This window comes from Dermacentor albipictus, unplaced genomic scaffold (genome assembly GCF_038994185.2).
Source record: "Dermacentor albipictus isolate Rhodes 1998 colony unplaced genomic scaffold, USDA_Dalb.pri_finalv2 scaffold_13, whole genome shotgun sequence".
Taxonomy (NCBI): domain Eukaryota; kingdom Metazoa; phylum Arthropoda; class Arachnida; order Ixodida; family Ixodidae; genus Dermacentor; species Dermacentor albipictus.
The window spans coordinates 11,132,324-11,157,860 of NW_027225567.1; the positions used below are offsets into that span (position 1 = coordinate 11,132,324).

At 49.3% G+C, this 25,537-nt stretch overlaps 1 protein-coding gene and 1 pseudogene across 11 annotated transcripts in view; one reads left to right on the forward strand and one right to left on the reverse strand.

Annotated features, from left to right (window-relative positions):
- The window catches only part of LOC135915696 (uncharacterized), a 293,473-nt gene that overhangs the window by 144,712 nt on the left and 123,224 nt on the right, over nucleotides 1-25,537 (forward strand). The gene's annotated exons all lie outside the window — the stretch shown is intronic.
- On the reverse strand, nucleotides 789-24,645 carry LOC139051670 (uncharacterized; annotated as a pseudogene).

Sequence of the window (25,537 nt, forward strand, 5' to 3'; positions counted from 1 at the left end):
TGCCTGAACTTGTTGATAAAGTTCAAAGCCAAGCTGTGCTGCTATGTGTTGCAGTAGATTCTAATTAATCCGACCCATCCTAATTGAAAAATTGAATCATTTGGACTTGACCCCTGTTTTTAGCCAGCACGTTGGCGACTTTCATCATCCAGAGGGTGTGCATCAGTCGTGCAGGGATGCTGACGGGCTTGAGTGCTGCAGTGCAGTCCACTTATAACAATATCACATATGATTTATTGGTTATAACAATGAGATGATTTGAAAGTATCAACTTATGCATTAGGGCTATGAAAAAAAAATGTATACAGTAAAACCCTGTTATAACGAAGTTGAAGGGGGGGATCATAATTATTTCATCATAACCATTAATTAGTTATAGCTACTATCCATTTCTATTCACAATTAGCAAGCAAGAGAGGATGTACTGACCACCAAATCTCGCAGCAGCCCGCCATGCGAAAAGAAATGGCCGCTACGCTGCAAGAAAACAAGCGAAAAATAAATACCAACAAGGCAGCAAGGAATCGCTAATTTATTCACACCAAAAGGCTCATCACTGATCGATCAACAGCACACCAGGTGGCGGCTCACTTCGTAGCAAAAAATTTCTCGTGTAAAGGGGGTTTATTCGGGTCCGAGAGAAGCAGCGACCAACACGGCAGCAGCAGCCAGGGCGCGTCCAGTGAACGAACTGGGTATGAGCCCCGCGATGGCAACGGGGCTTTTTAGCCTGCTGATCTTCTTCGTCACAATCATCCCCAGAATTGAAGAGTAGCCATCCTGGCGATCTAGGAAGAGGTGAGAGGATCGTAATATGGCTTCAGCCGGTCAATGTGGACAGTCTCTTGTCCCCGACGACACAGATCAGGAGATGGTGACACGGGCTCGACCACGTAATTAACAGGTGATGGTTGCGCAAACACGCGGTAGGGCCCGTGGTACTTCGGGAAGAGCTTGGATGAAAGGCCAGGGGCAGCAACAGGCGGTACCCAAAGCCACACGAGTGAGTCTATAGGGAAGGGGTGAGGGGGTGGGCTTAGGTCATGGTGCTCTTTTTGGTGGCACTGTTGAGCAGACGTCAAAGAACGGGCCAGTTGTCGGCATTTCTCGGCGTACTGAGCGACCGTAGAAACAGGTGAGCACTCAGCAGGGTCCGGCCGGTACGGGAGAACTGTATCAATGGTGCTGGAGGGATGGCGGCCGTAAAGCAGAAAGAATGGTGAGAATCCTGTAGTGGCTTGAGAGGCAGTGTTATAGGCGTATGTGACGAATGGAAGTACAAGATCCCAGTTGGAGTGGTCAGACGCAACATACATTGATAGCATGTCACCAAGAGTTCTGTTGAATCGTTCTGTTAAGCCATTGGTTTGTGGATGATAAGCAGTAGTAGTGCGGTGAATAATTTGGCATTCAGATAGGAGTGACTGCAGGACTTCAGAGAGGAATATGCGACCCCGATCGCTCAGCAGTTCACGGGGTGCGCCATGGCGGAGAACAAAGTTGTTCAGAATGAATGAGGCGACGTCTTTTGCTGATGCGGCAGGCAAGGCAGCGGTTTCGGCATATCGTGTCAAATGATCTACGGCGACAACAATCCATCGGTTGCCGGAACCAGTAGATGGAAGAGGCCCGTATAAATCAATGCCGACACGGTCGAATGGCTGAGCTGGGCAGGGAAGCGGCTGGAGAGGTGCGGTGGAGAAATGCGGGACACATTTGCGGCGTTGGCAGGCAATGCAGCAGCGTATGTATTTGTGGACGAAGTTGTACATCTCTCGCCAATAATATCGTAGGCGAAGCCGTGTGTAGGTTTTCGACACTCCGCCGTGACCACACTGCGGATCAGAGTGAAAAGCGGAGCATAAATCTTGTAGAAGGTGGTGGGGCTCTACTAAGAGCCATGTGCGGCCGTCATTGTGGTAGTTGCGGCGGTAGAAAAGTCCGTCGCGGATGGTGAAATGCTGTGCCTGTCGGCGTAACGCTCGAGGTGCCGAGGCTGCCGGAGGATTTGACAAAAAGTCGGATATCATGACGATCCATGAGTCTTTACGTTGCTCTGAGGCCATGTCCAGGATGTCAAGCGGTGAGATATCAGGTCTGGAGGTAGTAGTACTGCTGTCCGAAGTTACTGGGAAGTGTGAGAGGGCATCGGCGTCAGAGTGTCTGCGTCCAGAGCGATAGATGACACGCATATCATAGTCCTGAATTCGGAGGGCCCAATGAGCGAGGCGGCCTGACGGGTCTTTGAGGTTAGACAACCAGCAAAGAGCGTGATAATCCGTCACTACGTCAAAGGGTCGACCATAGAGATATGTGCGAAATTTTTGAAGAGCCCATACGATAGTCAGGCACTCTTTTTCTGTTACTGAGTAATTAGCTTCTGGTCTTGTGAAGGCACGACTGGCATAAGCGACCACGTATTCGGCATTAGGGTTCTGACGCTGTGCGAGCACGGCACCAAGGCCGACACCACTGGCGTCAGTGTGAACTTCTGTAGGTGCGCTCGGATCACAGGCGCAAGATTCGCGGAGACGTGAGTAGGCGACGATGAGTCGTAAAGGCATCATCGGAGGCTTCCGACCAAGCAGAAAGTTCATTGTAGCCTTGTAGGAGTTGGTTTAGTGGTGCAATCACAGTAGCGAAATCGCGAACGAAACGTTGAAATTAAGAGCATAGGCCAACGAAGCTGCGTAGTGCTGTTAAGTTAATGGGCTTCGGGAATTCGGATACGGCTCGAAGATTAGCAGGATCAGGAAGGATGCCGTCTTTGGAGACATGGCCTAATATATTAATTTTCGAGCTGCAAATATGCACTTATTTAAGTTAAGCTGGAGCCCAGCATTCCGGAGACAGGTCAAAACTTGATGTAAACGGCAAAGATGGGTCAGAAAATCGGGGGAAAAGACTACAACGTCGTCGAGGTAGCAGAGACAAGTGTGCCACTTCAGGCCGCGCAGGATGCCGTCCATCATGCGTTCAAAAGTGGCAGGCACGTTACACAGACCGAATGGCATTACAATGAATTCATACAAGCCGTCTGGTGTTACAAACGCGGTTTTAGAACAGTCAGCGTCAGCCATGGGCACCTGCCAGTAGCCAGAGCAGAGATCTAAGGAGGAAAAAACTCCGCTCTTTGCAAACAGTCAAGGGCGTCGTCGATACGTGGCAACGGGTATGCATCCTTTCGGGTAATCTAGTTAAGCCTTCGATAATCCACGCAAAGTCATATGGTGCCGTCCTTTTTTTTAAAACTAGGACGACTGGTGATGCCGAGGGACTACTAGAAGGCTGGATGACACCGCATTTCAGCATATCGTTCACCTGATCATTGATAACGAGTCTTTCAGTCGCCGATACTCGGTAGGGACGCTGCCGAATGGGCGCATGGCTCCCAGTGTCGATGGTGTGCGAGACAGTCGTTTGTGGCCGAGGGATGTTGCTTGGCAGTCAAAGGAAGAAGAGAAGCCTTCGAGCAAGCGAAGAAGTTCGTCGCACTGCGTCGTGGTAAGGTCACTGGCAATAGCTGGCGTAAAAGAACGCGGCAGTGACTGAGGAGGCCATGCCTCGAGAGCAGCAAGATAAATGGAGTCGTCCATCGTGTCAAATATTAAAGATGAGGTCAGTGGCTCTGCTCTGCCAAGGCTTTCACGGCGGCGTAATGTAATTGGTTCAGCCGATGGGTTGGAGACGCACATGAGAGAGGCGCCAGCTTTGAACTCGAGGACGGCGAACGGCAGTGGTAGTGAACGGCGGCGAACTATGAGCTCGGACAAAGCGAAGAGTACTGTGCCGTCGTCTGCAGATTCGCAAGAGATACTGACAAGAGTGGAAGATCAGGCAGGTATCGGCAGGTGTCGTCTTAAACAGCGACTTTGCGACAATGGTCCATATGGTCAGTGATAATATCGGTCGAAAACTGAAAGAGCTCGATTTCAGCGCGGGCGCAGTCAATGATTGCATGATGTGTGGAGAGAAAGTCCCAACCTAATATGACGTCGTGTGAACAAGATGGCAACACGATGAATTCTATGATATAGAGGACCTACTGAGCCGCTATTTTGTAGCGATGCCTTATGCCTTATTCTATGCTATTCTTATCATCCACCACGCACGACTGCCTGATCCCGTTGATAATGTGGGCAGACCGTCGCTCTGACCAGCGGCCAAGCGCGAAAGGCCTGAAAAAGCATAGAATCGTAAAAGGCATCGCTGCAAAATACCGGCCCTGAATGACGACACAAGTGGTGCAGGTGCCAGATGGCTCGACGTGCTGTGCGTTGGCAGTTCGAAGAGACAGTCCAGAAAGCGTCGTCGTCACTTTTCCTATCTTGCGGCAAATACAGGTATCTATCGCTGAAAGTGCAGCGTCGGTGTCAAGTGCTAGCGTCAATGTTCCTTCTATTGCGACTTCAATAACGTTTTTCAGGGAAGTGTGAGGCCTTATACATTTCGTAGAAGACACCGCAGTTCTCGCCTCCTGAACTGCGAGCTTTAGTTTTCCTGGCGCAGAGGGCTCCGCCTATGGTGCATGGGGGAAAGGTACGGCGGCGAGGAGGTGAACCGCGACCGGAGAATGCGGTCTCGACGGCAGGAGATTCAAAGATGTCAGAATAGTTGCGGCGTTGTTGGAAACGTGATGCATATGGACGCACATTGTTGGAGACGTTCGGTGTAAGCAGGCGACAGTGATGCGCTACGTGTCCAGCACGGCCACAATAAAAACAAATTGGACGATTGTCTTCCGTACGCCAATGATCTTGTGGTCGTGCATACTGCACCAGTGGCCGGACTGCAGTGGATACGGGTGGGCGCAAAGGCGGGCAAAGGGGACCGTAGGTCTGTGGTACAGGCCTCGAAGCGACTTCGGCGTACGTCAGCGGGGCGGCAACCGGAGCCTGCTGGAGAGAAGGTGGAATGTGGTTGGGTAGCTGCTCCTTGATGACAGATTGGAGAGCGGGCGCCAATGGAGAACTCGACTGGCCGTGTGTAAGGGGAATCGGAGAAAGCTGACGAGCCACCTCTCCACGGACAAACTCCTAGATCTGCAGCAGCAGCGATGTGTTATCCGGGGAAACAGCCAAGCTCGACATTGAAGTCGCCTGAGGAGGAGATTGGCGGGTGGCTATTCGCTGTTTGCGGAGTTCGTCGAAGCTTTGGCAGAGACTGACGAGTTCTCAGACTGTCGCTGGATTTTTTCACCAACAGTATCTGGAAGGCGTCGTCTTCAATGCCTTTTAAGATATGGTGGATCTTCTCGGCATCAGCCATTGTGACGTCGACGCGGTTGCAGAGGTTGACAACATATTCTATATAACTGGCAAATGTCCCCGCACTGTTGCGCACCACTGCGCAAACGTTGCTCGGCACGAAGCTTGCGAACGGCGGGGCGCGCGAATACTTCCGCCACGTTAGTTTTGAAGGCTGTCCACGTCGTGAGATCACGTTCATGGTTGTGGTGCCACACGCTGGCGACACCGCTCAAATAAAACAATACGTCATTCAGTTTTTTGGTGTCGTCCCAGTGGTTGTGGATGCTCACCCGGTCGTAGTCAGCGAGCCAGTTTTCTACATCATTGTCTTCGGTGCCGCTGAAGATGGGTGGGTCGCGTTGACGCAACGGGCCGGGGCAGACCACGGTAGTCACCGGGGCAGCGGGTTGTGGTTGCAGTGGTCCTTCTTCCGGCATAATGAAGACAGGCTGCAGCGTGCGGTTGGGAAGTTCCAGAATTCCTGTTGTACCCCGCGCCTCCACCAATTGTAAGGGGGGGTTTATTCGGGTCCGAGAGAAGCAGCGACCAATGCGGCAGCAGCAGCTAGGGTGCATCGAGTGAACAAACTGGGTATGAGCCACGCGATGGCAACGGGGCTTTTTAGCCTGCTGATCTTCTTCGTCACACTCGATTGACTTTTGCTGTGTCTTCTTCAGGCGAATGATGGCTTTTTCAGCTGCAGCCACCATTTCGAGTCCGTCCTTGCCATCATCGTAAGCGCCAAAGAAGCTGCGCAGCAGGTGTACTGCATCGAGCGCTTGTGCAGGCGTCGGTACATCGGGTTAGGCTCCGGTCTGGCGTCGACATATTCGTCACTGTCGTCATTAGGCACCCCCATCACCGTGCACACAATTTTTACCTCTGTTAGTGCTTCGGTCATCACCGCACCAGCATGAGCACTGACGTACCTCAAGAGGCTGTCGCAGTCGGGCACAATGCCGGCGTCAAGGAGAGCGTGCCACGACGCTACAGCTTGGTCGCCCGCGGCACCCTCATTGGTGGCAGCACTGAAATCTGCGCTGTAACCGCCGCTGCTGACGCCAAATGAGGCATGCCGGAAGCAAATGGTGATCGTGCTTGCCAGTACACCTTTCCAAGCAGCCTGTAGCATCTCGATCGCCATGTACAAGTCGATTGTGGACTCGCGCTTCATGGTCCTATTGAGCAGAATCTGGTCGATCACACGTTTGCAGTAGCCTGATTTAAGGGGGAAGGTTACCCTCGGATACCAACTTTTTTGTTTATTGAGATATCTTAATGAAAATTTTCAGGATGGACTCATAGCAAAAGCACTAGTAGAACTACAAAATTTCATGCAGTTATGTTCACTGGTTTTCAAGTTACAGCAATATGTCAGAATGGTGCACATGGCTTTCTCATTCCGCGCCTGGAGAATTCTCAAAAGGTGCTGCAACTGTGAAATTCACTATGATGATTCCCAGATGGATACCTCAGGGCAAGACACAGCCCTTTCTTTAAATTTCCTTGCGGAAAAATTTCATCAGACCACCGAATTTAGTGTTAGTGATTAAGATTTTATCAATCAAATTATGATGAAATATCACAAATCACAGACACAATATATAAATAATATGGGCTTGTCTTGCCCTCAGAAATTTATTCAGATACACAATAAAAAAAGCTTCTGGAAATCTGATGAGCGGTTACAGAGATATGGCTGGAACAAGCAGCCTCACCAGCCAAAAAAAAAAGCCATTTTGAGAAAAATGAGCGTTGAAAGTCTTGAGCACATATATTGTTCTCAAATGACTCTCCAGCATAAGTGGAGGTGTCCTTAGGCACTCTCCTCTGTTGCCACCTTTCCACCTTCTCTTGTGATCGCTTCTTGGCCTTTTTCAAGCAGAGAGAATCTTTCTCGGCCGCCCATTGAATGGCAAGGTGGCCAGGTGTTAGCCCCACTGATGGGTGGCACTGTGGCAGGCACCATTATATCTTAAAACTGCCTCATGCAGTGCTGTCTCCACAGCAATCAGCAACGCATGCTGCTTTTTGGGCATCAGTGACCACAGCACAGAGTGAAATGATTCTGACACATTTTGCTTCTTTGCTCCCAGGCAGCGTTGCAGAAGAGAAGCCTGTGAGAGGCACTCATAAACAGGTAGCAGTGCTTCTACAACATAGCCTGGAAGATTGTACCGATGCTTCGGAGGTGGTACACCATTGCTCTTGCTGCCGTTATGACGACACCACGAGTCTGCACCCTCAGGACATAAGTCGTAGTGAGGATCGTCGTCCGTCGATGTCACGTGGTGGTACGACGCCATCACTGCACGCTGCATTGTAGCCACTTTGTTAGAATAGTTCCATAGGGCCCAGCCATAATAGTCAGTCAACTTGTCGATGAGGGCCTTTGTCAGCCTGCTCTTTCCTCGTAAAGCCTTGTCACTTTTCTGCACAAGGTTGCGCAGTGCTGTCCCCATCCTCTTCTGAACGTGTTTTAGGCATTCCTCTTTTGAAATGGGGACCAGTTCATAAACATTTGCTTGCACAAGGGCAGAGAAGGTGGCACTATCTTCGTCAGACACGAGCATTGTGTAACGGAGGTTGTGCTTTGGCACCGAACGTGCGAAAAGAATGACAGCTGCCTCTATCCTCCCAGACTTAGAGTCAGTGTTTTTCTGGCACACGTGATCCTCCTGCCAGCTTGCGTTCCCTGGGTCTCCACTCTTTGGTCCTACTTGGCAACCAAGGCACTGGTTTGATAAAACAATGGCGCCCAAGATGAGGCCTGCATGATATTCAATTATTGCACCAACTCCAATATGGGACGTGTGGCCACACTTGTGCCATGTTCTATCAAAGTTCACTGTGATATGCCTGCTAAAATATGGATCCATTTTCTTGTAGGTGGTTTTCACAGCAGAAGTAGATTCTGCATAAAACTTGTCTATGCACTGTGTCTGCGGTTACCTGAGTTTCAAGTGCTTCTGAAAAGTGTTATGATGCAGGCCACGATGGGACACGTTCATCACTGGCCAAAAGTCATTGAGGGCTGTTTGTCCCTTCCCTATATGTTTTGTTGCCACAATAGCTCTTATATTCACGTCAGAGGCCGTTGAGTCATCCTGACGAGCAGAACTCCACGAGCTTGCAACTACTCCACAATGTAAACATAGCAGCTCAAGCTTTGTTGCAAGTCCCGGTTAGGTGCCTCCTTGAACCTTCATCCCAGTTGCAATGCACCACTGGCACGGGGCCTCAGATAGCAGGTCACCTAGGGCATCCATTTGCAGAAGGAGAAATTTTTCGCATTCACTTGTAGCGTTGGCAGCTTCAAGATCGCACTCCATTGCTTTAAATTTTCTCTCTGTCGCTGACATAGCGCCAAGTCCTCGTTGCACAGCAGTGCGTTTTTTATCTGCCGCCTCTTTCCCCTCACACGTCAGGAAACATGTTTTCAAGTGCACAGGGGACGACGCGATCATACTGTCCAAGGCAGATGAAAGAAAGGATGTGGAAGCCGCTGTCGATGAGCATGAGACACCAGGCGCGCTCGTCACGACAAATTCTTGCACCGGCGAGCAGGAGTCGTGTTGCTAGAAACGTCAACGCAACCACGCTCTTGTGTAGATGAATCAGAAGCTGCCCCACAGGAACCGTCGGTGCGATCATCGACGGCGCGCAGGTGAGCGGCGACCTTTGCCATGCGGGTGAGCTTCATGAAATGCGTCCTTGCACGCACCGAATGCGTCTAGCGTTCAGAGTTTCTTTGGGCGCATCGTGGCCTGCCGCACAATAATCGGCTGGCTAAACGCAACAATGGTCTCGTAAAGACGGTAGAAACTTGGAAAAACGGCTGCAAAGATAGACGATGGCAAGCGGAACACACAAAGGGTGTCGGCGATGGAGGAGCCGAAGCAGATGACGGCCGGACACATTATGCAGGAGACTACTACGTCATCGCACGCAGCAGCCAGTGGGAGTCGCGGGCTCCCCTGTGTCCTTGAGGAGCGCACCCTTCGCCCAATGTCAGTTTCACGTCTCAGCTGAGGGAAAGTTGAAAGCTCTCGCAAACGAACAAAGCAACACCAAAATGGCAGCACTCGGAGGAGCGGTGGAGAAATGGCATTCGCACCAAGTAGGGATATTTTGAGTGCTCGTAGCTGCTCAAGGGCTGCCATGTCTCATTATAAACTTTGAAATAGTTTTGCGATGAATTAGACATTGATATTTACATAAATGGTAGTTTATAAGACATACTGACCGAATATGTGGTTTTCCAGAAATGACTTTTTTGTGATTTTTCGATTTTCAAAAGCTGCGTCCCCCCTAAGGGGAGATCAGGGTCCTGAAAACTTTGTTGAAAAAATTTTTAGACATACGCTGCTTAAGTTTTGTGCGGAGATATATTGTAAAATTCTTATTTCAAATATGTTTTTAGTTTTAAAATATCTCACTTGGAAGAAAAGATATGACAGAATACAATACTCCTAATTAGGTCATTTCTTATGGACCTTTTTAATAATGTCTCATTAAAATAGTGTTTTTAAGAACATGTAGACATGTAGTTAACGAGGTTCACAGGCAATGGGACCAGGAATGTGAAAAACATAATGAACACTATTTCAAGGGGAGACGCGGGTCTTGAAATGGCGAAAAATCTCAAAAAAGCTGATTTTTTGAAAAGTGCATGTTCTCTATATTCATACATTCAGGAATCCTTCCGCAAAATTTATAAAGCGAACTTAATCGAAAAATAATCAAAAAAACCTTTGAACTTCGTGCCGTCGCCATTTGCGAACGCGGTGGCCGGTGGCCGCTATCTTGGGCTTGTTTGAAAGCTATTTTCTTTATGTGCATTCTTATTCCAATTCAAAATGGTGTTGGAAGGGGGAAATTGATGCCATCACATCATTTCTGAAGGATGCGTCCTTGCTACTGATTGGCAAAGTGCCCCCAAACCCATGCTCCTTGCTCCTATTGATCTGGCGCTGTTTGGCGCACACTTGACTGCTCTCGCGTTTTGCTACGTTTGTGGTTTGATCGCACCACAGCTTACGTTTGTTCAGCCACTTGCTTCTTGACAACGTTTCATAAGGCATCTTTTTTTGGTGCCCGAATGGCTGGAGGAGATCGCCGTCTCAAGGTTACTACGCATCAAGCGTTTGGCAAGACGCGAAAGTGCCGTGGAATTTGTGACGGAAGTCGGCTAGGCCTGTCATTAGGAGTGGGACTCCTGTGCCAATTGTGCAATTTCGCTACAAACGCAAATTTCCGCGTGACACTGCGCCAAACACAGAAAATTGATGGAAATTCTGCCACGGTGCGCCAGAACGGCTTCAGCATGTATGCTCCGGCAGTGGCCGTGAACAGCGAACGGATTTGTTCTCAGAAAAAGAGTGCAGCCGTTCACGCGCCGCATGCCATGCGACCACGTCTCCCACACAGTTTGTCGTAATTTTTGCGTTTATAACAGTGGACTTTTTGGCCCTCCCAGCTGTCAGCACTGCTAGTGGAAAGGCCAGGGCAGCTGTTTACTAGGATGCGGTTGAGTGGGCCGACCGGCACAACACAACAAAAAGTAAGCCCACTGTGCTGCGAGCAAACTAGACGTTAGGGAAGCGCACGCTGTAGCACGTTTAGCACGTAGGCGTCTCTGTCCCCAGGGCTAATATAATGTAAAACTATTCCAATCTGGCGGGTCTTTATGCCCATATGGACGAGGCTTCGGTTCCCACCTGCGGCAAGTTGTTTATTCATCCACTTCAATGTCCATTAATTTAGCGTTTCTTTATTCCATTTATTAAGCACAAGTAATTTCCCCTATGTTGTCCTTCATGTCAGTGTTTGTTGGCTTTTATGATATGACTAATAAAAATCGGGCCGCTCAGCTAACAGCAATTTCTTTTAGAAATCGAATTTCAGTATTAAAAACCTTGTATTTGTTATAATGCAGGTATGCAAAATCTAATTTGATATTTGCAATCAGCAGAAATAACTGACCGGTACTGTTAAATATCATTCAGTTCACACCAAAATTAACAAAATTAGTTTCAGAACTCACGTCTACTCTTAAAGGGGGACATGATGATTACAGGTATCCTTACCTATTTTTGAACCACACTTGATAAAAGTATGCATGCTTGTTAAGTTTCCGGTCCTGATTCTAAAAATGCAGTTATGTTTTCGGTAGGTTCATTGTTCCATTACATAGTCAAGAAAACAATGTATTTTGTTCTTCCTACAATAGCCAAATAAGCGACCTGAAAGAAATATATAAATGACGTGTGTATCAATAGCAGAAAGCGCAAGACTCACAGCAACAGAGCAGTGTTAGAGTGAGTTAATATTAATTCATACTATGTAGTAATACTGAACCTCCATTGTTTTTAACATGGCCGTGCAATAATCACACAAAAAGACAATTAAAAAAATAACCAGCAAAACTGCTTCCTATGTTGTGTGCTCCAAACATGTAGCTTCATGTTGCAAAAAGAACCGTTATTCTATCTGATAGCTATTGATATGGCACTGTGAATGTTTGGAAGGTATGCAAAATTATTTCGAGAAAATCGAGAAAAACAAATGTCACTGCTATTGACATAATGTTCAGCATTTTTTCAGCAATTTTGATGAAACTATTGTCTTTTTACATTCCTTGTGCTGATTTCAAATGTTATTTTGCTGTAGGTTAGTTCTTAAGATAATTAACATTTCACTTCCATTGTTTAAGGGGTGTATATGGGTTATTGAGATACCTTTATTTCTGAATCAAATCTGATGAAACTGCATGTGCTCATTGAGTGTTATGTGTTTATTTTAAATATCCAGTTATATTTTGCATATACATAGTAGTTGTCTAGATAACTAATAATTACCTTCTATTGTTTCTTCTCGACACAGTATCATGCAGATTGCACACGAGATGAATAACTTTAATCGCAGAAAGTGTCATTTAATGTCATTTGCCAATTGCCAGTGCTCCACATTTTGTGCACAGCGGGATTGTTAATGAGGAACGGGGTGTACGTTTGGCTGCCGCTCACACGCGGCGAACTCTGTGCCGACGTGGCATCGTCACAGATCGCATGCGAGATGACTGTCTCTATGTTGAGACCGCAGTCACGTTCACCTTTGTCCACTGCCACACCACAACTTGCACTTTACACAAGACAGCAGGGCATTTATAGAATCGAGGCTTACGATAATGAAGGGCATCTCCATTGCATCCGAGCCAGCCGTGCTGTATCAGTGTGAGCGAGAAAATCGGATTTTCACTTGGTAGCTGGCGTTGAAGCAAAGCCTTGCAGTTTTTCTTGAGCATTCTTCACTCTCTACAAATCGTCAAGCTGCAGTAGTTGTGCTGGAATGCCGCATGTACACTGGCCGCTGCCATAACCGCTTTCATCTCCTATGCCTATTCCGTAGTCACGGGGAGAGGCTCCTGCAAACTATTGCCAGCATCTTCCAAAGCTGCTGTGCACTTTAGAAAGTTTGATACCCCTTGTTTCTTGTTCTGCTTGCCAAATTTATGGCTTGCAGCAAACTGAATTTGACATAGCTTCACGCCAAGTTTCGCACTCCCGAGCAGTCGGCGACGAAAATCTGCCAATGGCATGGCATGCTTACGATCACGTCTCAGTCGACAAATGGAATTGTGCATCGGGACAATTTTTTCGGGGGATTTTTCTTCATAGCCATTCAGCACACAGAATAGTGGGGGCACAAAAAAACTAAATGAGAAGACTGGCTTTTTCAAACAAGGTCAAGATGGCTGTGATCACAAACTTGCAACGGCAACTGCGCGTCACGGAAAAAGGACCTTTTTTTGCCTGGTCCTCTGTAAAAATATAGCTCACAGACATTATGTAAATTGCCATTACGACCAAAATATTGGTCCAAATTTCTGAGGTGATCTATCAGACACTGTAGATTCCAAAAACAATGTTTTCAAAAACATGATTTTTCCGGGACTTCTCAGTCTGTAAGACCTCCTGCAATTTCTTTTTGAGGCGCTCTTCTGGGAACTTCGAAAGAGTTTGACAAGTGACCCATCTACACAGCAGATGCAGAGGTTTTATATATACGAATCAATGCGGATCACACATAGCTCTCTATGTGTGATGGAACGTATGAATTGTGGTGTGGCATGCGTTTCGTGAAAATGGCCAATACTTTACGTAATGGCTCCAAACTTTCTTTAATTCATACATATTTGGCTGCCTGCCGGTTAAATTGGGTGACATGCCGAGTGTGGAGCACCGGAAATGTGCGATGTGAAGGAGAAAAGGCGGCCACTAGTGTGCAACCTAGATGAAGCCACGGAGTACACATTGCCATAGTTGTCAGCAGTAACTATACAGGAATGCACAGAGGAAATGTGGGAGTGCCAGAAATGCTTTGTGCCTCTTGCATTTTCTGCTGCGCAAAACACTGTGCGTGCCATGTGCCTTCAGAACTGCATGGTTGCCATCCACAATCCTGTCGATTCATCCGCAATGTTTGCAACAAGCAGTAGTCTTGTTTTGACTCGGTGCATGATGCATGTAATGTCAGAAAACGTGACAGAAGCTGTCGAGGATGAAAAGTGATTTTACTGAGACCTGCGCGCTGGCGTCCAACCCATTCCACCGGCTATAATGATAGATGGTGTATTGCTGACCTGCTAACTGATAAAAAATAATCGGAATCTACGCATGGTAGTGAAAAGCCTGTCTACTCGCATGATGAAACTCTAGTGTTTGGATCATCTATAAAGGAAATTGTGAGGCCCTTGCCACAGCAACCACTTATTGGCCACAAATAGGAATGAGGGTTGTGGATTTCTTCTGTAAATAAAGGCATGCTAATGTGGTAAGCACTTGTTTTTTGTTTTCTAGGTGTGTTGAGTTATTTGACATTTGTTTTTTCTGACATTTTCTGCAGTCCTGTGAAATGTTAATTAACAATACTTTACTGCTCTGGCCCTGCATGTAAGTTCTGAAACAGCTGCTGTGTTATGAAAATCACAAATTACTCAGTACCCTGTTTGGCAGGGTACTATGTAATGGCAGAAATGACCGCAGGGGACTGCAACATTGTGACATTTTGGCATTCGGTCCAGCTCACTCGATGGTCTGTTGTGGCTCTGTCATACTGAGCTGTGTACTGAGTCGCAGCTTAGCAGTCGGAGCAAGTGTGCCAAAAGGTTGCGATGTCGGGCTTCCACATGACCGCCTTCTGTGTCACAACGCATGGACCTCCTGTGAAACAAAGCTGAAATTGGTTCATAGAAAAGCTATTGTATACTATTTAGGGCACTCTTAAGCTTGCCAGTATGTTTTGCAGATTGGCCTTTTATGGTGGCATGCCTGAACGGAGCTGCCATCAGTGGTGTGTGGGAACCCCTTAATGCTGCAAATAATTCTACCTATTAAAAATTTTGTTTTGCTACATTACTCACATTTTAAGATTCAGGAAAAGCTTACAGCTGCAATAAAGGATTAAGAATTTTCAATTCTTCAAAGAGTTTTGCCAAGTTTACAGAATGTGGTCACAGTGTGAAAACTCTTTACAGGAACATCATATATGAAAACATCGATTTCATGCCTAGCGTATCTGGAAAGCACCCATCAGCCACTTGAAAAATATGCATGATGTAAAAAACTGCGAGAAGCTATTACATGATGCTACGTGATGACACACTGACACAGAGAGCAAACACTCAGCCGTGTATTTTCAGGTTGTCTACCAACCGGGAAAACCGGGAATCTCAGGGATTTTTAGTTGTCTGGAAAAAGTCAGGGAAAACTCATGGAATTTGGGCCTCTATCAGGGAAAATTGGTGGCAATTTTACTGAAAGGGTCGAAAGTCGCAGTAATGCTGGCTCGAGTAACAGACAGGAATCGTAATGAATCGTCTTTGACGCCCTGTCGTCGGCTGGAGGAGTTGCTAGTGTACAGTCAAGGACTGACTTTCCGGATTCCCGATAATTTGGACGGCTTCGCGGCACCGTCACGTACCCGATAGAGTCAACGTATTAGAACGTGTGAAATTTCCGACGCAAGAACTGTTCGCCGTCCGATTTTCCGGACGTTTTGCCGTGACGGCAGGTTCGAAACGGCAATAATCAAAGGCACCACGGCTGCCGTTTTGATTACTTCGCCACCCCGAACCGGTGATCTCGAACGCAGATCCGCTGGCAGCCGTTGCCACCACTGCGGCGACGCTAGGCCTAGCTGCTTCGACGTTCGCCATGAAACTTCTTGCCGTTGGGTGCCGAGCTTTTATTGAAAGAATTAGCTGCTGTCAGCAATGGCATGGACTCCGCCTTTGTGATCATCGCGATTGACATAGAAAATGCCAGTTCCTGAAAATCAGCTTTGACTCTGTAAAGAAGTGTTGCTTGGTGAAGCATACACAAAAGTATTGCAGTGAAGCATAACAAGCGTGGGAAGGGACTGTTGCCACGGAACACAGTATGTATTCCTTAATTATACACGCGTGCAGCCGGTATTTCCTGTCACATTACGTGCACCGATATGTCTAATATGTGTAGCGACAGGCCTTCAGAGCGTTTTCGAACGTGCCTGTGGCGGTTTGAGTCCCTAAGAGCAGTAAATGACACGCATTTATTTTTATGCAAAGCATATTAACGTAGGTTTCAGGCCTTCGCGCGACGCCCGGCGGTGGCCACCATTGACCCCGAAGTGGGGTTTGAGTGACATGACGTCACGTGATGACGTCACACAGGCTGCAGATGGGGCCTCATATCGCGCCGTCGGTCGCCTCCCCGTGGTGGCCACCATTGACCTTCAAGTGACCTTCAAGTCGGTCACGTGGCATGACGTTACGTGATGACGTCACACTGGCTGCAGATGGGGCCTCATATCGCGCCGTCTTACGTCGCCCGGCGGAGGCATCCACGCTTCGGTTCGTGCCGTCGCGCGCACGGCGGCGGCGCCACCATCGCTGCATCACGTGATGTGTGACGTCACGCGAGGGATGAAGCGGCGCGCCCCCGCCGTCGCGTCAGTCTCTGTGCCCGCAACCGCGCCAGCGTCTTTGCGCCGGGCATGTATGCGGTCAACATGCCTCCAAACGCTAAGGACGTTAATAATAGGAATGCAAAACGAAGGCTGCAGCGTGCTACGGAAACCGATGAAGAACGCGAAGAACACCTAGCCAGCTTCGCATCCACTGGGCTTAACCTTGATAAGCCTCCAACTTTTTTTGCAACTGGCCGATTTTACGGACGTTTTCGCGGCCCCTAGGGAGTTCGAAAAAACCGGTCGTGGACTGTGCAACCGACCAAGATGCTTCAAATGGTCCTTGGGGCAAACGAGTGGCAGAAGGAGGACAAACCAGAAATGAACTACTCATTGAGGAATAAACGAGAAAGGAAGCTTGCTGCCGCCATTTTGAACGAGCTTGAGCTCAAAACTTAAGGTTTTGGCTGATGCCGAGGTGCAGGTGTCCCTCATCCAAACCAAAATAAACTCTTTAAAGCAGTGAAACACAACACTCGGGTGTCGTGCGCGGGCTGAGAGTATGTCAGGACTGTTGAGGTTGACTTACGAGCTGTTTAGAGAGAATCTCAATTGTTACAAAGTTCGGGCCTCATACCACTGAGCTTGCGATCAGTTGATAGAAATAGCTCATATTCGAAAATATTTGCGTCTATATGCATCTCCTTTTGATTCATATTTGAGAATGTCCGACTCCATTGCAATGTTTTTCGAAGACACTTTATTTGCTGTGCATTTTACTAACCACTGCCTTCTATTCTCTTTTTGAATAACATTAACACTACTCGTTAGTATTCAAATTGGATTAAGTCGCTTTTAAAATTTTTTTCATGTGCCTACTAGGGTGCGATAGCATCAGGCGACATGTTTTCAGCCCGTCTTGACATAAAACATAGTTCTGCATCACTCAGAAAAATTTGCAATGGCACTCAGGGAAAACTTGGAAAACTCAGGGAATTTGGAAATGTCAACTTGGTAGACACCCTGATTTTCAAACCTTTTTTAATAAAATGCATTACTACATCATTCACACTTGCAGTACAGGTTCAAAAAGAAGTGTTTCAAGATGTCTGCAACATGCTTTGTACATCAATATTTTCAATATTTATTTTTATTTGTATGTACAGTGAAATCTTAATAATAGTTTGAAGTATCTTAGAATTGACGGATAATTTGAACTGCTTTGTTGGTCGCAGCAAAGGCACATGTACAGTCGTCCGATTTTTCGGATTCCCTAAGGGCCAGCAAAACTTCTGGAAAAAAAAAATGGATGCATGCTGTTTACTGCCCCCAAGGCCTCAAATCGCCACGGGCACGTCCGAAACGGCTCTGAAGACATACCATTACACTTATTAGGCCTACTGGCACAACTTACTGGGATAGGAGACGGTGGGTGCACGCGTATATACTGTCACGGGTAGTGCTACACACCAGTAATTAGAGAAGACGTCAATTGCTTGCTGTCTTGCAGTTCGTACTCGAGCGAGCTGCCAGGCCTTTTTTGCGTGCTGCTGAAGCGTCGCCACGTCAGGATGTGGGTCACCTTCATTCACATGAGGGAGCATGGCGTCGAGTGTTGTAGCCACTTACGGCCGTAAACAAAAGCGAACGGTGTCAGCCCAGTTGTCTCCTGAATGAGAGTATTATATGCAAAGGTGACATAAGGGAGTACTTCATCCCACATTTTATGTTCAACGTCAACGTACATCGACATGTCCACCAGGGTTTTATTTAGCCGTTCTGTGAGACCATTACTTTGCGGATGGTAGGCGGTAGTTCTGCGGTGAGTAGTTTGGCTGTACCGCAATATGGCCTGCATCAGGTCGCTGCAAGGTTTGTTCGATTCAGAAAAAGGTGCACGGCACCAAAAACGAAAAGGTGCAGGGGGTGCCGGGCTGCATCCACTCGCTGCAAGGTTCAAGGGTGCAGTGCATCGCGGCGGCACCTTGCCTTGCACCCCGTACAATCGAGCACGGGGGTGCAGGGTGCACTGCTGCACCTCGAGAATCGAGGGTCTAGGTTCAGTGCACCATGAGTAGGTGCAGAAGGTGCAGAGAAACTTCGCTGAATCGAATATGCCTAAACGGTTCAGGGGGTGCCATTTGTGGTGTGCCGGGCTGCACCCACTCACTGCAAGGTTCAAGGGTGCAGTGCATCGCGGCGGCACCTTGCCTTGCACCCCGTACAATCGAGCACGGGGGTGCAGGGTGCACTGCTGCACCTCAGGGAATCGAGGGTCTAGGTTCAGTGCACCGTGAGTAGGTGCAGAAGGTGCAGAGAAACTTCGCTGAATCGAATATGCCTAAATGGTTCAGGGGGTGCCATTTGTGGTGTGCCGGGCTGCACCCACTCGCTGCAAGGTTCAAGGTGCAGTGCATCGCGGCGGCACCTTGCCTTGCACCCCGTACAATCGAGCACGGGGGTGCAGGGTGCATTGCTGAACCTCAAGGAATCGAGGGTCTAGGTTCAGTGCACCGGGAGTAGGTGCAGAAGGTGCAGAGAAACTTCGCTGAATCGAATATGCCTAAACGGTTCAGGGGGTGCCATTTGTGGTGTGCCGGGCTGCACCCACTCGCTGCAAGGTTCAAGGGTGCAGTGCATCGCGGCGGCACCTTGCCTTGCACCCCGTACAATCGAGCACGGGGGTGCAGGGTGCACTGCTGAACCTCAGGGAATCGATGGTCTAGGTTCAGTGCACCATGAGTAGGTGCAGAAGGTGCAGAGAAACTTCGCTGAATCGAATATGCCTAAACGGTTCAGGGGGTGCCATTTGTGGTGTGCCGGGCTGCACCCACTCGCTGCAAGGTTCAAGGGTGCAGTGCATCGCGGCGGCACCTTGCCTTGCACCCCGTACAATCGAGCACGGGGAAGCAGGGTGCACTGCTGCACCTCAGGGAATCGAGGGTCTAGGTTCAGTGCACCGTGAGTAGGTGCAGAAGGTGCAGAGAAACTTCGCTGAATCGAATATGCCTAAATGGTTCAGGGGGTGCCATTTGTGGTGTGCCGGGCTGCACCCACTCGCTGCAAGGTTCAAGGTGCAGTGCATCGCGGCGGCACCTTGCCTTGCACCCCGTACAATCGAGCACGGGGGTGCAGGGTGCACTGCTGCACCTCAGGGAATCGAGGGTCTAGGTTCAGTGCACCGTGAGTAGGTGCAGAAGGTGCAGAGAAACTTCGCTGAATCGAATATGCCTAAATGGTTCAGGGGGTGCCATTTGTGGTGTGCCGGGCTGCACCCACTCTCTGCAAGGTTCAAGGGTGCAGTGCATCGCGGCGGCACCTTGCCTTGCACCCCGTACAATCGAGCACGGGGGTGCAGGGTGCACTGCTGCACCTCAGGGAATCGAGGGTCTAGGTTCAGTGTACCGTGAGTAGGTGCAGAAGGTGCAGATAAACTTGGCTGAATCGAATAGACCTACAGAATGCTGTCCCCCTGTCAGTGATAATGGCCTCTGGCACGCCGTGACGCAGGACGATATGAAAAATAAAAAATCTGGTGGCTTCTTCAGCTAGGGGGGGTGTCGCTCTTGAGAGTGCGCACGTTTCTGCGTAGCGTGTCCAGTAATCCATCGCAACAATAATCCATTTGTTCCCAGCGGTGGACGTCGGGAAAGGCCCAAGAAAGTCCTATCCAACTTGCTGGAACGGTCTTGTCGAGGGTTTGATCGGTTGCAGGAATCCGGCAGATTTCGTTAGGGGAGTCTTGTGGCGTTGACACTCTCTGCACGTACAGACGCAGTGCTTGACTTCTTCAGCAATACTTGGCCAGTAATAACATTCTCGAATCCGCGCAAGTGTTCGTGCAGAGCCGAGGTGTCTGGATGTTGCTTCATCATGAGATGCCAGCAAAGTTTCTGGACGTAACGGCAATGGTACAACAAGAAGGTATGCCTTCTTTGTAGGATCAAAGTTCTTTTTGGCTAGAACGCCATTTCTCAAGCAGAATGCGGACACACTGCGCTTGAAGATTTGTGGTACGCCGTCACTTCGTCCTTCAAGGTACTCAATGAGGCCACTAAGTTCAGGGTTGGCCCGCTGTTGCGTGGCAAAATCGGAGGCGGTAACCATGCCCAGAAAAATTTTGTCGTTGTCTGTACACAGTGGTGGTTGCTCGAAGGGGGCTCGGGATGACAGTCTGCGTCTGAATGCTTTCTTCTGTTCTTGTAGAATATGGAGATGTCAAACTCCTGCAGCCGCAAACTCATCTCGCGTGGCATCCGGACGGGTCCTTCAAGTTTGCTAGCCAGCACAAAGCATGGTGATCGGTAACGATAGCAAAGGGTCGGCTGTATATATACGGACGAAATTTTGATGTTGCCCGCACTATTACCAGATATTCTTATTTTGTTGTGGAATAGTTTGACTCTGTTTTCGATAAAGAATGACTGGCATAGAGATGTGTTCTCGTCTGTTCTGTCTCTGAACAAGAACGGCGCCGAGGCCGTAACTGCTGGCGTCTGTGTAGATTTCAGTTTCCGTGTTGTCGTCGAAGTGCGCCAAAATGGGTGCCGATTGGAGACTGTGCTGGAGCTCTCGAAACGCTTCATCTTGTGGTGCACGCCATACAAATGGCACATCCTCTTTTGTCAGGCATGTCAGAGGCTCTGCGTTCCGCAAGAAATCTTGGACGAAATGTCTGTAGTAGGCACAAAGTCCGAGAAACCTTCTGACGCTTTTCTTTTCATGAGGCTGTGGGAAGTGTTGCACGGCAGCTGTCTTCTCTGGGTCTGGTAAGACGCCTGCATAGTTGACAACGTGGCCCAGGAATTTCAGCTGTTTGTAGGCGAAGCGTCATTTTTCAGGCTTCAGCGTAAGTCCGAAAGACTTGATAGCACGCAGTACCGCTTCTAGCCTGCTAAGGTGTTCGTCGAAGGTAGAAGCGAATACTATCCCATCAAGATACACCAGACAAGTCTGCCCTTTCAGTCCAGCCAACACGGTGTCCATTAACCTTTGGAAGGGTGCAGGGGCAGTACACAGCCCAAATGGCATGACCTTGAACTGGTATAAGCCATCTGGTGTAATGAACGCAGTCTTTTCGCCATCCCTTTCGCCAACCTCCACCTGCCAATAGCCGCTCTTTAGGTCCACGGATGAGAAGTATCTTGCATTGCAAAGGCGATCCAAGGCGGCGTCAATTCGAGGGAACGGTTAGACGTCCTATCTTGTGACCTTGTTGAGTCGCCGGTAATCGACACAGAATCTTAGGGTGTTGTCTCTTTTTTCCGCGAGCACCACAGGGGAAGCCCAGGGACTTTGAGAGGGTTCAATGACATCATCGTGCAGCATTTCTTTTATCTGTTTCCTGATTGCTTCCCTTTCTTTCATGGACACGCGGTACGGTGACTGGTGAATAGGTCATGTACAGGGTCGTTCAAAATATGTGCGAACGCGGCGAAACGTGGCCGCGCTGTGCGGAGCGTCATCGCATCCGGCGCGGTCGCGCATCGAAACAATGTGGCGCAGGCGCACAGCAGTCTGGAGGCGGTGCTTCGTGTCGTCTGCTACAGTGCTGAAGCACACCGTGCTTGCTTTGCTGGGAAGCGCGCCTAACTCTGTACTGGCAGCGTCCAGACGTGGTGCCGAGGTGGCACAGTCACATTTTACTGATTGCAGCGCGTTGTTCAGTCCTATGGAAGGGTTTCAACTGGCAGAGGGAGCTAGCTTGGGCACGGCAATTTCTTATCCGCTGGTGCAGCTGATAAGCTGCTGCAAATAAGTGCCAAGCTAAGCGACTGCTCTGTACTAGTGAATGATTCTCGAATGATTCTCGGATGATTCTCGAATGATTCTCGGATCTATACACTAGAGCTGAGAAATTTGAAACAACGCCTGCATTTAACCGAGAACGCTGCATTGCAAACACACGCTGCTGAGTTGCCTTATGCGGAGCCAACAACAACGCGCTGCAGTCAGTAAAATGCGACAATGCCATCTCGGCACGTCAGGGCGCGGCCAGCACACAGGTGCGCTTCACAGCAAAGCAAGCATGGTGCGTTTCCGCGCTGTAGCAGACGACACGAAGCACCACCTCCAGACTCCTGTGCGCCTGCGCCACATTGTTTCGATGCGCGACTGCTCCGGATGTGCTGACGCTCCGCGGAGCGCGGCCACGCTTCGCCGTGTTCGCACATATTTTGAACGACCCTGTACATTCCTCTATTGTTATCCGATGCTTTGTAAGCGTCGTCTGGCGAATCTTGGACGATGTAGCGAAGCAATCCTGGTAGGTATGAAGCAGTTTCTGCAGCCGTTCTTGTATCGCTTGCAGCAGAGCAGGGTTTATATGGAATGAAATGTCAGGAGGTCGAGGTGCGAGTTCGTTTTCGAGCGTGAGGATGTTGCGTATGTTGGGAATAGTCCTGAAGAGCGCCACAGCGGTGCCTTTAGCGGGATAGCGATGTTCCGAGCAGAAATACGTTATCGGTATATTGGCTGTTCCTTCGACCAGGCGGACGATCCCTCACAGACGATCCCTCACAGACAACCCACACTCAAACAGCAAACTTGGGTTCGCTTCGACCGATCCCTCCACGCAGCTGCCGTTGTTGGTACCCACTGCGATCAGAGTACTCGACCGGGGTGGCAACGTGATATGTTCATCGAAAATCGCGAGTGAAGCAGATAATGCAGGACTTAAATTGTGCGCTATGGCATTCTCTGGTGAAAGACTTGTGGTCTGTGTCTGTAGATTAATGACCGCACTGTTTGCCGAAAGGAAGTCTATGCCCAGAATGATGTCACTGCTCTAGGACGATGAAATTGGTAGGGTACATGTGTCCTCGCTACGCTACACGAGCCGTACATCGTCCCTTTGGCGTTCCTACGTGACCACCTGCTGTTCTTATCTGTGGGCCATCCCAAGCGGTAAGAACTTTCCATAGTTGAGTGGCGAACACTGCGCTCACGACGGAGAAGTCAGCAGCAGTGTCAACCAGTGCGAACATATCCCGGTTGTCTATCTTCACTGCTAGGCCCGTGGATTTTGTTGTGGTATTGCACGTGCATCAGGGTGTGGTGCTGCGGCTTTGCCGGTACTTGCTACTGACGCATGGCTTGCTCTCGTCGCTGGTATGAAGATTATATTGTCGCGTCGTTGACACATTTTGTTCGTACGGTGCAAGCATAGTTACATCGCTAGAATGTTGCGGCGGGGAAAGGTTTTCAGCAGTGCGACTGGCTGCAACCATGCCTCCATCGGTTGCCGTCCTCAGTTTCCCAAGCTAGGGCTGGGGGACCTTCCAAGCGCTGCTTCCGCATAGCTAAGACGGAGAGAAGTAGAACGGCGGGATGAGGGTGACGGTGACCTGTAGCGGCTTGTTGACGAATTCTGCCTTTGCAGGTAGTGTTCGGTCTCAAGTGGCCTTTGGCCAGGTTGCGGACGTGGAGCCCCGATAGGGAACCCACGGATGCCGAGGTTCCTGTAGAAGCAGCGACGGTATACATGGCTGGGCTCGCCGCAGTCGAAGCATAAAGGACGCTGGTCGGGAGTCCTCCAGACGTCGGACTTTCTCGGGGTTGCCTGTTCGACTCTAGGCGGGCGGTCATTTGGTCGTGAGCGTTGCAGTGGCGAGTACGCCGATCTGGTCGGCCGCACTTGGCTTTGCACAGTGGTGGCATACGAGATAACCTGAGGTGGTCAATATGTGTATTCGGGTGCTTGGTGTGGCTGAACGAGTTGCCCTGTTCCCAGTGCCTGCTGGACTTCTTGTCTGATTACGTCACTGAGCGCTGCAACTTGAAGACTGGAGCTAGGGAACATTTTACTAAGTTCTTCTTGTACTATAGCCTTGATTGTGTCTTGAAGGTTGCTCATGCTCATGGTGTCGAATTCCGTGGGAGACGTACCATGGACCAGAGCAGGGTGTCCGTACTGTCTTCTTCAAACATCGAGTGTGTTTTCCATGGCTGCGGCGTCAGTTAAAAATTCAACGACTGTTTTTGGTGGGTTCCACATTAACCCAGCGAAAAGCTCTTCTTTCACTCCTCTGATAAGAAAAGCAAGCTTCTTTTCTTCCGGCATTTCTGGGTCTGCCCGACCAAAAAGATTCTTCATTTCTTCCACGAAGACGGCCACGCTTTCATTGGGCAGCTGGAGACGTGCTTGAAGTTGTCTCTCGGCTCTTTCCTTGCGAAGGACACTTGTAAATGTAACAAAAAGGCTTCGTTTGAAGTTTTCCCATGTCCTGAGCTGCGACTCTTGGTTGATGAACCATGTACATGCAGACTCCTCCAGCGCGAAGTAAACTTGCTGCAGCTTCGCGTCGTCGTCCCGCTTGTTGTAGCTCGCCATGTGCTCGAACTGTTCGAGCCAGTCTTCAGGATCATCGCAGAGGGTACCACAGAATGTCGGTAGCTCCTGTGGCTGCTGCAACACTGCGGCTGTAGGTGTGATGGACTCGCTCATCTTGACTGTCGTGGCCTCTTTTGCAGGGCATGTCTTCCCTGGTAGGAAGCCATACTCAGGGGAGAGTCCAAGATTCTGGCGGTTTCTTCGTTGGTCGTCTCCTTTTGGCTGATGCAGACTGGTGTCGCGAGTGCCTGAACGAGCGCTTGACATACCCAGCACCTCCACCAGTTGTCACGAGTGGTGCTACACACCGGTGATTAGAGAAGACCAGCGCACAGCAAGACAACCATTTATTGAGGCAAACTTGTGCCCCACATAACCAAAAGCAACTAGCCGAATAGCAGCAACATGTGCGACCATGGACAGCAATCAACAAAGGACGAGCATCCCCTATCTGTGGGCAGTATTTAAAGGCTGTGAAGGAATGTGCATAGAACTATCGCAAGAGATAGCGTGAGTTGCCCTGCCTGATACGATGGGCGCATCGTAGATACGAAGCTATTGCGGTAGGTTTGTGCGAGTGCTCACACGCATTAACTTCCATCATTCGAATGGCACCGGCACAGATGCAAAGCCCGAAAGGCACGTGGCAATACTATGGTATGCTTCACCGCAACACGTCACGCATGCTTCACCGCGTAACAGTGCTGTATTGGCGAAGCTGACCGGCATTGCACTACGTGTCGTGCTTTCCGAACATCGGAACCATCGGTGAGGATTACAAAGGCGGAATTGGCACCATTACTAACAGGCGAATTGTTTCAATGAAAAACACTGCAGAGAACAGCAAGAAGCTTGGTAGCGAAGGCCTAGCGTTGCCGCGGTAGTGGCTATGGCTGCCAGCGGATCTGCGTGCGAAAGTGTTGGCTCGAGGCGGCGAGATAATCAAAATGTTAGTGGTGGTGGCAGAAAGCCCGGAAAATCGGATGGCAAAGGTTTTTTGTGTCCG